Below are 11,820 nucleotides of genomic sequence, written 5' to 3' on the forward strand. Positions count from 1 at the left end.
ACAACCTCTTTACCCCTTCGGGGTAGGGGTAAGGTCTGCGTATACACTACTCTCCCCAGACCCCACTTGTGGGATTATACTGGGTTGTTGTTGTTACATATAAAGTGCAATTTTTTTACTTCAAACCTTTTCACATTAAGATCTTGTTTGGAAAGCCGCATTGGAATTGGAATTGGTTGTAATTGGATGTGTACACTCTTTGACATATTTGTTTGACCAAGTAATTACTTGGTTGGTGAGGAATTGGGTTAATTGGAAGGGAGTAATTACACTCTCCAATTCTCAAGAGGGGATAAAGAATTGGGTGTAATTAAATGATGTACTTACAAGGCAACTTTTCCAATTCCTTTTTTTCTTTCAATATTATATTATTCATAGGAAATAAAAAATGTAAAAAAGGGCAGATCATTTCTTACTTTACTTCTTCCCAACACCATCTCTACAATATCACTCCAAGTAATTTTTTTCCCTTTCGTATTTCATATTTTCTTGATAGTTGATTCCTTATTGAACTATTTTATTTTCTTAACTTTATGTTGCCTTGAGCTATAATATTGGAATTTTTGACCTTTCAATTTTAGAAGGGTGAAATTTGGGTAGAAGAATAATTCTAAACTTGGGCAGATCATTTCTATTTCATAACTAATGCACACAAATATCATTTCTTTTCATATTCAGTTTTCATATTGTGATAGTTTATTATATTGGAAAGAGAAAAAATGGATCTATATTAAAAAAATGTTGTACTTTTTATGATATTATGTATTACTTTATGCTTATTTAATATATTCTTTTATAAAAGAATATGCATTTTAATATATACTAATAATGTTTAATATTTAATATCTATTATAAATATACATATTCATCATACAGTAAATTATTTACCTGTTAATCTGAAAAGGTTTGTCTATGTAATTACACTTGTACAATCAAACATGACATAGGTAATTACACTCTAATTACATTATACAAACAAACAGACCATTGTAATGATAATAGTATGTAATTACCAGGGTATGTAATTACTACTCTAATAATTACACAACCAATAATTACATGTGGCTTTCAAATTGACCCTAAGTGTGTAATGACCCGACTGGTCGTTTTAAGAATTAACGCCCTGAACCCCTATTAATGGTTTTCCCGTGTTTATTTCTGCTATTTTGATTGGCCGGGATATTTGGTTGAGAGTTTCGGAGTGTTTTGGGACACTTAGTCCCTAAAAGAGAGCTTAAGCTTTAGAATTTGGACCGTAATCGGAGCAGTGTGAAGACGGCCTCGGAAGCTCCGTTGGGTGATTTCGGTCTTAGGGGTGTGTTCAGATTGTGTTTTGGAGGTCCGTAGATTATTTAGGCTTGAAATGCTGAAAGTTGAATTTTTGAAGTTTCCTGTTCGATAGTGTGATTTTGATATTAGAGTCGGAATGGAATTCCAAAAGTTGGAGTAGCTCCGTAGTGTTGAATGTGACGTGCTTGCAAAATTTTAGGTCATTCGGACAAGGTTTGATAGACGTTTTGATCGAAAGCGTAATTTGAGAGTTTTTGGAGTTCTTAGGCTTGAATCCGATGTTAAATTGGTGTTTTGATATTGTTTTGAGCGTTCCGAAGGTTGGAACACGTTTGAATGTATTTTAGGATTGGTTGGCATGTTTGGTTGAGGTTTCGAAGGCCTCGGGTGTGTTTAGGAGCTCAACGGACCATTTTTGGACTTGGAGAAGGATCAGATTTTTGCTGGTTTTTGTTGCAGACTTTTCTACATCGCGATCGCGTGAGGAGGCTCGCGATCGTGAAGGCCTGAATGAGGCAGAGCTGAGCAGCGGAAGCATCACGTTCGTGTAAGGATTATCGCATTCGTGTAGGGTGAATCTGAGAGCCAGTGTAGTTGCTCTTCGCGATCGTGTGGAAGCTTCCGCGATCGTGATTAAGGATGTGTTTGGGCAGAACATAAAGTTCAAAATCGAGGGTTTTGAGTTCATATCACAAATTTAAATTGGGAGCTCGGTAGGAAACGAATTTTGGAGAGATTTTCGGAGGGAGTTTGCGGTAATAATTCATAACTCCTTTTTGCTTATAACCCATTAATCTAATCATGAATTCATTATCTAATTTCGGATTTGGGGTGAGAAATTGGGAAAATTTTAAAAAAGTTCTTAGACCTAATTTTCGAGTTTTGATTGGAGATTTGACATCGGATTTGAATAATTTTGGTATGGTTAGACTCGTGAGTGAATGAGGGTTCATAATCGGTAACTTTTACCCGATTCTTAGATGTAGGCCCGGGGGGGCTTTTTTGGCAATTTTCTTAATTTCGCGTGTTAACGTCGAATTAATTAGTGAAATTAGTTACTTGAAGTTATATTTACATTATACAATTGATTTGAGTAGATTTGGGTCACTTGGAGTCGAGTACTCATGGCAAGAGCGTGGTTCGGGTTGATTTTTGAGTCGGTTCGAGGTAAGTGGTTTGCCTAACCTTGTGTGGAGGAACTCCCCTTAGGATTTGGTATTGTTGATATTTGAGATGCCTTGTAAGTGAGGTGACGAGTGCGTACTTGTGCTAATTGTTGAAAATCATGTTTTCATTAAGTAACTATAATTGTGTTTCCTTTCCTGTTTATACTACTTGCAATTTAAGCCTACTATTAGCTTAGGAAGCATGTCTAATTGCCTTAATTGCTATACTTGGTCAAACTGCTTTATTTGAATTATGTGCAGCATGGTAGGTTAGAAATACCTATTTACCTTGTTATGAAATTTGGATTGAACTGAATATTTTCCGTGTTGCTGCTATGTGTTTACTTTGGGACTACGGGACGGTATCCCGGGAGATCCCTCTGCTTGTTTACTTTGGGACTACGGATTTGTATTCTAGTAGATCCCCTTGCACATATATTGATTTGGACTGTAGTGCAGGATACCAAGAGATCCCCATCACATATGTTGAGGATACTAAGAGATCCTCGGGATACTGAGAGATTCCCATCACATATATTGAGGATACTAAGAGATCCCCAGCACGCATATTGAGGATACTAAGAGATCCTTAGGATACTGAGAGATCCCCGAGTATTTACATTTGGGACTACAAGACGGTATCCTAGTAGATCCCTGGTTGTTATCTCTGTGTTGAGCTGTATTCTTTCTATGATGTTTTCTCTATTGTATTTGTCATTATTCTTATTATCCGGTGTTGCTTCATATGGATAGCAATTAATTATATTGTCGTATTCTATACTATTTTGCCTCATTTTTTAGCTATAATCAGTAGGGCCCTGACCTTTCTCGTCACTACTCGATCGAGGTTAGACTTGGCACGTACTAAGTACCGATGTGGTGTACTCATGCCCTTTCTGAGAATATTTTTCATGTGCAGATCCAAGTACTTCGACTCAGCCCTACTACACTTGAGGGGGGCGATTTTCCAAAGATTTCGAGGTATATCTGCCGCGTCCGCAGACCGAGGAGTCCCTTTCCATTCTCTCTTACAGTATTAGCCCTTCTGTATTTACTTTTGTTTAGACATTCTGGAGTTAGACACTTGTAGTTATTCAACAGCTTGTCATTTCATGAGATTTTGGGTTTTGGGAAATTGTTCAGTTTTGTAGATCTTGTATTAGTATATGCCTAGCGACACCTTAAACGTTTTTATATTTGCTTATCTTCAGTTTTTATTAGTCTTTCCGCATTTTGTTTCTTTTTCCCCAATTGTTAGGCTTACCTAGTCGTAGAGACTAGGTGCCGTCATGACAGTTCACAGAGGGCGAACTTGGGTCGTGACAAGTTAGTATCAGAGCTCTAGGTTCATAGGAGTCATGAATCACAAGCCGATTTATTAGAGTCTCGCGGATCGGTACAGAGACGTCTGTACTTATCTACGAGAGGCTATGTAACTGTTAGGAAAATTCCACTTCATTTGATTTCCTTGTCGTGAGAGATTTTTGACATCACAATTCTAAACTTCTGTCTTCTATTCTCTCACAGAAGGTTAGGACATGTGCTACCAGAGATGATCAGGCACCTTCGCCCCCTACTGGAGCCGTTAGAGGTTGGGGCCGGGGTAGAGGTCGAGGATGCGTACATGGTGCAGCCAGAGCACCCGCACGAGCTGCCACCAAGGTGCCACCAGCAGTTCCAGTCGGAGTCCAGGCACCTAATATGCCTACTACTACTACTACTACTACTACTACTACTACTACTACTACTACTACTACTCCAGCTCTCCAGGAAACTCTTGCACAATTCATGAGCATGTACACCACTCTGGCTTAGGCAGGGTTGCTTCCCCTTGCTGCAGCCACATCTCAGGCTAGGGGAGGAGCACAGACTCCCGTCGCCTGTACTCCTGAGTAGAGAGTGCATGTTGATCAGGTCCTTGAGATTATTCCTCTACAGCCTGCAACCCCAGATCAGCCCAAGGACAGGGCAGCGGCTTCCGAGGATGAGCAGCTGACACTTGAGAGGTTTAAGAAGTACAAGCCTCCTGTATTCAGTGGTCTAGCATCAAATGATGCTCTAGGATTTCTAGATGAGTGCCACTGTATGGTCCGTACCATGGGTATATCAGGATTGAGCGGGGTTTCCTTCACTACCTTCCAGCTTCGAGGAGTCACCTATAAGTGGTGGCGTACTTATAAGTTAGACAGTCCGAATGAGGCAGCTTCCCTGACTTGGACTCAGTTTTCAGATATGTTCCTGAGAGAGCATGTTCCTCAGAGCCTCAAGGACGCATGACACGCAGAGTTTGAGCGCCAGGGTGCTATGACTGTCTCGGAGTATGCTGTCTGTTTTACTAGCTTGGCTAGACATGCACCAGCTTTGGTTTCTACTGTTCGCGAGAGGGTTCGCCGATTTATTGAGGGGCTCATTCCCAACATCAGGTCTAGCATGGATCATTAGTTGGAGATGGATATTTCTTATCTGCAGGTGGTGAGCATTGCTAGGAGAGTGGAGGGTATGTATGCTCGGGATAGAGAGGAGAGGGAGACCAAGAGGTCTCGAGCATCGGGCCACTATTCTGGTGCCCGTGCTTTAGTTGCAGTTCGTCATGGTAGGGGTTATATGAGTCGCTCCGTTCATTTAGCTCTTCCAGCAGCCAGTGGTATTCCAGCTCCTCCAAGGCCTCATGAGCCTTATTATGCACCTCTAGTATCTAGTGCGCCTCCTGCGTGGGGTGCCTTCAGAGGTCAGTCCAATAGACCTGGCCCGATCCAGTCACAGGCAACATATCCTCCCAGAGCTTATTTTGAGTATGGTGACACATTCCATGTGGTGAGGGATTGCCCTAGACTTGGGAGGAGTGCACCTCCACAAACTTCTCAGCCACAGCGTGCCCCGCAGAGTTCTCAGGCTATGGTTACAGCACCAGTTGCTACCCCACCTGCTCATCCAGGTAGAGGTGGAGGTCGGGGAGGTAGAGGTCACCCTAGAGGGGGAGGCCAGGCCAAATATCATGCCCTTCCTGCTAGTACTGAGGCTGTCACCTCCGATTCTATCATCATAGGTATTGTTCTGGTTTGTCATAGAGATGCGTCGGTTTTATTCAATCTAGGCTCCACCTATTCTTATGTATCTTCTTATTTTGCCCCGCATTTGGGTGTATATCGATATTCCTTGGGTTCCCCTATTTATGTTTCTACTCCTGTGGGAGATTCTCTTGGTGTGGACCGCGTTTATCAGTCGTGTGTGGTTGCTCTTAGTGGTTTTGAGACCAGAGCCGATTTATTATTGCTCAGCATGGTAGATTCTGATGTTATCTTGGGCATGGACTGGTTGTCTCCCCATTATGCTATTCTTGATTGTCACGCCAAAACTGTAACACTGGCTATGCCAGGTGTACCGCAAGTAGAGTGGAGGGGTACCTTAGATCATGCTTCCAATAGAGTTATTTCATTACTTAAAGCTCAGCGTATGGTTGAGAAGGGGTGTGACGTGTATCTAGCTTGTGTGAGAGATGTCGGTATTGATACCCCTACAGATGATTCAGTCTTAGTAATACGAGATTTTTCTAATGTGTTTCCAGCTGATCTTCCGATCATGACGCCCGATAGAGATATTGATTTTGGCATTAATCTATTGCCGGGAACTCAACCTATTTCTATTCCTCTGTATCGTATGTCCCCTCCTAAGTTGAAGGAGTTGAAGGATCAGTTAGAGGAATTGTTTGATAAGGGTTTTATTCGGCCCAGTGTATCACCTTGGGGTATTCCTATCTTGTTTGTCAAGAAAAATGATGGTTCTATGCGTATGTGCATTGATTATCGCCAGTTGAACAAAGTTACAGTGAAGAACCGTTATCCTTTGCCTCATATTGATGATTTGTTTGACTAGCTACAGGATGCACGAGTGTTTTCTAAGATTGACTTGTGTTCAGGTTACCATCAGTTGAAGATTCGAGAGCCAGATATCCCGAAGACTGCTTTCAGGACTCGGTATGGTCATTACGAGTTCCTTGTTATGTCATTTGGGCTGACCAATGCCCCCAGCAGCCATCATGCATTTGATGCACAATGTTTTCTGGCCATATCTTGACTCGTTCGTCATTGTCTTTATTGATGATATTCTGGTATACTCCTGGAGTCGGGAAGATCATGAGCAGTACCTGAGGATAGTGCTTCAGACCTTGAGAGAAAAGAAGTTATATGTAAAGTTCTCGACATGTGACTTTTGGTTGGATTCTGTGGCATTCTTGGGCCACATGGTGTCGAGTGAGGGGATTAAGATGGATTCGAAGAAAGTGGAAGCAGTGCAGAGTTGGCCCAGACCATCCTCAGCTACAGAGATCCGCAGTTTTCTTAGCTTGGCGGGTTATTACCATCGATTTGTTGAGGCCAGGCTGACTCAGAAGGTGCTCCATTCCAGTGGATGGAAGAGTGTGAGGCGAGCTTTTAGAAGCTCAAGACAGCTTTGACTACAACCCCAGTTTTGATATTGCCTACACGTTCGAGGTCTCATACCGTGTATTCTGATGCCTCAAGGATTGGCCTTGGAGCAGTATTGATGCAGGACAGTAGGGTGATTTCCCACACGTCCAGATAGTTGAAGGTACATGAGAAGAATTATCATGTCCGTGATTTTGAGTTAGTTGCTATTGTTTACACCTTGAAGATCTGGCGTCATTATTTGTACAGTGTGCCTTGTGAGATTTTTACTGATCACCGAAGTTTGCAGCATCTGTTCAAGCAGAAGGATCTTAAGTTGCGTTAGAGGAGGTGGTTAGAGTTGTTGAAGGACTATGATATCACTATTTTGTATCACCTAGGCAAGGCCAATGTGGTGGCCAATGCTTTGAGTCGTCGGGCAGAGAGTTTGGGGAGTTTGGCTTATTTACCAACAGCAGAGAGGCCCATGGCGATGGATGTTCAGGCCTTATCCAGCCAGTTTGTGAGATTGGATCTTTCAGAGCCCAGTCGGGTTCTAGCTTGCGTGGTTTGTCGGTCTTCCTTGTTTGATCGTATCCGAGAGCGTTAGTTTGATGACCCTCATTTGCTTGTCCTCAAGGACAAGGTTCTGTATGGCAATGCTAGAGATATGACTATTGGTCATGACGGGGTATAGAGGATGTAGGGTCGGGTGTGTGTACCCAATGTTGATGGGCTTAGGGAGTTGATTCTAGAGGAGGTCCATAGTTCGCGGTGTTCTATTCATCTGGGTGCCGCAAAGATGTACCAGGATTTGAGATAGCACTATTGGTGGAGGCGAATGAAGAAGGATATAGTTGGGTTTGTAGCTCGGTGCCTCAATTGTCAGCAGGTGAAGTTAGAGCACCAGAGACCGGGAGGGTTGCTTCAGCAGATAGAGATTCCAGAGTGGAAGTAGGAGCGGATCACCATGGAGTTCGTAGTTGGGCTCCCACGGACTTTGAGAAAGTTTGATGCCATTTGGGTGATTGTGGATTGGCTAACCAAGTCCGCACACTTCATTCCTGTGTGTAGTACCTATTCTTCGGAGCGATTAGCGGAGATTTATATCCGGGAGATTTTTTATCTGCATGGTATTCTAGTTTCCATCATTTCAGATAGAGGTACTCAGTTCACATCACGATTTTGGAGGGTCGTACAACATGAGTTAGGTACTCGGGTGGAGTTAAGCATAACATTTCACCTCTAGACGGACGGACAGTCCGAGTGCACTATTTAGATTCTTGAGGATATGCTCCGTGCGTGTGTGATGGAGTTTGGAGGTTTTTGGGATCAATTTTTGCCACTGTACAACAGCTATCAGTCCAACATTCAGATGGCACCGTACGAGGCTTTATATGGTAGGCGGTGTAGATCCCCGGTGGGTTGGTTTGAGCCGGGTGAGGCTAGATTATTGGGCACAGACTTCGTTCAGGATGCTTTGGAGAAGGTTAAGATGATTCGGGATAAACTCCGTATAGCCCAGTCCAGACAGAAGAGTTACGCGGACCGGAAGGTTCGTGATATTTCCTATATGGTTGGAGAGCGGGTTTTGCTTCGGGTTTCGCCTATGAAGGGCGTTATGAGATTTGGGAAGAAAGGGAAACTAAGTCCGAGGTTTATTGGCCTTTTTTGAGATATTGCGGCGTATTGGGGAAGTTACTTATGAGCTTGCTATTGGCCTTTTTTGAGATATTGCGGCGTATTGGGGAAGTTACTTATTAGCTTGCCTTACCTCCCAGCTTGGCAGGAGTTCATCCGGTATTTGATGTTTCGATGCTCCGAAAGTATCACAGTGATCTGTCGCACGTGTTGGATTTCAGTTCAGTCCAGTTGGATAAGGATCTATCTTATATTGAGGAGCCAATGGCTATATTGGACAGGTAGGTTCAAAAGCTGATGTCAAAGAACATTGCATCAGTGGAGGTTCAGTGGCGAGGTTAGCCGGTTGAGGAGGCGACCTGGGAGACCGAGCAGAATATGCGCAGCCGTTACCCTCATCTTTTCACTACTTCAGGTATGTCTCTATGCTCGTTCGAGGACGAACAAATGTTCAAGTGTAGGAGGATGTAACGACCCCGCCGGTCATTTTAAGAATTAATGCCCCGATCCCCTATTAACTGCTTTCCCCGTATTTGTTTCTGCTATTTTGATTTGTCGGGATGTTTGGTTGAGAATATCGGAGTGTTTTGGGACACTTAGTCCCTAGAAGAGAGCTTAAGCTTTAGAATTTGGACCATAGTTAGAGCAGTGTGAAGATGGCCTCGGAATGGAATTTCGTTAGCTCCGTTGGGTGATTTCTGTCTTAGGGGCGTGTTCGAATTGTGTTTTGGAGGTCCACAGATTATTTAGGCTTGAAATGCCGAAAGTTGAAATTTTTGAAGTTTCCTATTCGATAGTGAGATTTTGATATCGGGGTCGGAATGGAATTTCGGAAGTTGGAGTAGCTCCGTAGTGTTGAATGTGACGTGCTTGCAAAATTTTAGGTTATTCGGACTAGGTTTGATAGACTTTTTGATCGAAAGCGTAATTTGAGAGTTTTTGGAGTTCTAAGGCTTGAATCCGATGTTAAATTGGTATTTTGATGTTGTTTTGAGCTTTCCCAAGGTTGGAACAAGTTTGAATGGTGTTTTAGGATTGGTTGGCATGTTTAGTTGAGGTCTCGGAGGCCTCGGGTATGTTTAGGATGCTCAACGGACCATTTTTGTACTTGGAGAAGGATTAGATTTTTGCTGGTTTTTGTTATACACTTTTCTTCATCGCGATCACGTGAGGAGGCTCGCGATCATGAAGGCTTGGATGAGGCAGAGGGGATTTTGTTCTACGCAATCGCGGGAAGGGGAGTGCGAATGCGTAATAATGGCAGAAGTTGAATCGCGAACGTATGGGCTACGCCGTGTTTGCGAAGAGGAAGAAGTGAGGCAGCTGAGGGTTTGGAAGTTGCTCTTTGCGATCGCGTGAGGTCAACCGCGATTGCGTAGAGCTGAGCAACGGAAACATCGCGTTCGTGTAAGGATTATCGCATTCGCATAGGGTGAATCTGGGAGCCAGCGAAGTTGCTCTTCGCGATCGCATGGAAGCTTCTGCGATTGCGATTAAGGACGCGTCTGGGCAGAACATAAACTTCAAAATCGAGGGTTTTGAGTTCATATTACAAAATTGAATTGGGAGCTTGGTAGGAGACGAATTTTGGAGAGATTTTCGGAGGGAGTTTGCTGGTAATGATTTTTAACTCCTTTTTGCTTATAACCTATTAATCTAATCATGAATTCATCATCTAATTTCAGATTTGGGGTGAGAAATCGGGAAAATTTTGGAAAAGTTCTTAGACCTAATTTTCGAGTTTTAATTGGGGATTTGACATCGAATTTGGATACTTTTGGTATAGTTAGACTCATGAGTGAATGAGGATTCATAATTCGTAACTTTTACCCGATTCCGAGACGTAGGCCAGAGGGCTTTTTCGGCAATTTTCTTAATTTCGCGTGTTAACTTCGAATTAATTAGTGGAATTAGTTACTTGAAGTTATATTTGCATTATGCAATTGATTTGAGTAGATTTGGGCCACTTGGAGTCAAGTACTCGTGGCAAGAGCGTAGTTTCGAGTTGATTTTTTAGCCGGTTCGAGGTAAGTGGCTTGCCTAACCTTGTGGGGGGGGGGGAACTTCCCTTAGGATTTGGTATTGTTGATATTTGAGATGCCTTGTACGTGAGGTGACGAGTGTGTACTTGTGCTAATTGTTGAAAATTATATTTTCATTAAGTAACTATAACTGTGTTTTCTTTCCTGTTTATACTACTTGCAAGTTAAGCCTACTATTAGCTTAGGGAAGCATGTCTAATTGACTTAATTGCTTTACTTGCTCAAACTGCTCTATTTGAATTATGTGCAACATGCTAGGTTAGAAATACCTGTTTACCTTGTTATGAAATTTGGATTGAACTGAATATTTTCTGTGTTGCTGTTGTGTGTTTACTTTGGGACTACGGGACGGTATCCCAGGAGATCTCCCAGCATGTTTACTTTGGGACTAAAATTTGTATTCCGGTAGATCCCCTTGCACATATATTGATTTGGACTGTAGTATAGGATACCAAGAGATCCCCAGCACATATGTTGGGGATACTAAGAGATCCTCAGGATACCAAGAGATCCCCGGCACATATATTGAGGATACTAAGAGATCCTCGGGCCCTTCCCTTCCTCGTCACTACTCGACCGAGGTTAGGCTTGACACTTACTAATTACCGCTGTGGTGTACTCATGCCCTTTCTACGCATGTTTTTCATGTGCAGATCCAGATATTTCGACTCAGCCCTACTACCCTTGAGGCGAGACGATTCTCTAGAGACTTCGAGGTATATCTGCAGCGTCTGCAGATCGAGATGTCCCTTTCCATTCTCTCTTACAGTATTAGCCCTTCAGTATTTACTTTTGTTTAGACATTCTGGAGTTAGACACTTGTAGTTATTCAACAGCTTGTGATTTCATGAGATTCTGAGTTTTGAGAAGTTGTTCAATTTTGGAGATCTTGTATTAGTATATGTCGAGCGACATCTTAAACGTTTCTATATTTGCTTATCTTCAGTTTTATTAGTTTTTCCGCATTTTGTTTCTTTTTCCGCAATTGTTAGGCTTACCTAGTCATAGAGAGACTATGTGCCGTCACGACAGTTCACGGAGGGCGAACTTGGGTCGTGACAAAGTATATCTGAAGTGCAATCTTTTCACTTCAGACCTATTTGACCTTAAGTGTATGAAAATATTTATTACAATTTATACCTATTTGGCCTTAAGTACATCTTAAATATAATTTTTCACTTTAGACTTAATTAATCTTAAATGTATTGTACTTTAGACTAATTTTTGTAAACTTCGAACCCGATAACTCTAAAGTTGATCCTAAAGTGATAGGCTTGT

Source organism: Nicotiana sylvestris, chromosome 7, assembly GCF_000393655.2.
Source record: "Nicotiana sylvestris chromosome 7, ASM39365v2, whole genome shotgun sequence".
NCBI classification, from domain to species: Eukaryota; Viridiplantae; Streptophyta; class Magnoliopsida; order Solanales; family Solanaceae; genus Nicotiana; species Nicotiana sylvestris.